Consider the following 1,397-nt stretch of genomic DNA (forward strand, 5'->3'; position numbering starts at 1 on the left):
GATAAGCTGGCAGCTGCCCGCTATCTCACAATCATGGACCTTCGCCGTTGGTATTGGCAAATTGCTCTTGCACCTGAGGCTCGTGAAAAATCAGCCTTCATCACCCCATCCGGATTATTTTAGTTTACTGTAATGCCGTTTGGGATGAAGAACGCCCCAGCCACATTCCAGAGGGTTATGAATGACCTCCTGGAAGGGCTGGAGACCTTCGCCGTAGCCTACCTGGATGACATTGCGGTGTTCAGTCCCACTTGGGAAGAACACCTGGTGCACCTGTCACAGGTCCTGGACAAGTTGACGGTAGCCAATCTGACAGTCAAACCCGGTAAATGTCAGATAGGCATGACCGAAGTCCAGTACTTGGGACACCGGGTAGGTGGAGGCACTCTGAAGCCTGAGACTGGGAAGGTGGAGGCCATCGTGGCCTGGCCGACCCCTCAGACAAAGAAACAGGTTATGTCATTTTTGGGCACAGCTGGCTACTATAGGAAGTTTGTTTGTAACTACAGCAGCCTGGCTAAGCCCCTAACTGACTTAACAAAAAAGAAACTGCCCAAGGTGGTGTCGTGGAATCCAGAATGCGAGAGGGCATTTCAGGCCTTGAAGGGGGCACTGGCCAGCGCTCCTGTACTACAGGCCCCGGATTTCACAAGCTGGTTTCTTGTACAAACCGACGCATCCGCATATGGTCTGGGCGCAGTGTTGAGTCAGGTAGACCAGGCGGGAGAAGAACATCCCATCCTCTACCTGAGTAGGAAGTTACTTCCACGGGAAGTAGCGTATGCCACTATTGAAAAGGAGTGTCTTGCCATCGTGTGGGCATTACAGAAGTTACAGCATTACCTGTACGGAAGTTCCTTCACTGTCATTACCGATCACAACCCACTCAGCTGGTTATCCAGAGTTTCCGGCGAGAACGGTAAACTGCTCCGCTGGAGTTTAATTCTCCAGCAGTATAATTTTACCATTCAGCACAAGAAGGGCAGTGCCCACGGCAATGCGGATGGATTGTCGCGGCAAGGTGGCGTTCAAAATGAATTTGCGATTCCTTCTGATGCCACCACACAGGGGGGAGGTGTGACAATAAGGGGGTCTGAGTCTGAATATTAAAAATAGAATGTGTTTGTGCCCCAGCTCAGAGCACCTGCAGTCCTTCATTTAGTGATGTGACAAGCCCCCACCACATCCCACATTCCACAAAGAGATGCTCTGGCTGTGATCTTTTATTGCCCAGTCCGAGGGAAATTCAAACACATCTCTGCTAAGCCGTTTATGGCTGTCGTAAAAGGGCATGGCACCAGGCCCTCCATATATTAGAATTGGACAGTTTATATCAACAATCAGGTCTGGAGAGGGGTGACCTAGGTGACCCTCGCATTCTCTCTAAAAGTCATAAA

This window comes from Nanorana parkeri, unplaced genomic scaffold (genome assembly GCF_000935625.1).
Source record: "Nanorana parkeri isolate BGI_ZX_2015 unplaced genomic scaffold, ASM93562v1 scaffold780, whole genome shotgun sequence".
NCBI lineage: Eukaryota > Metazoa > Chordata > Amphibia > Anura > Dicroglossidae > Nanorana > Nanorana parkeri.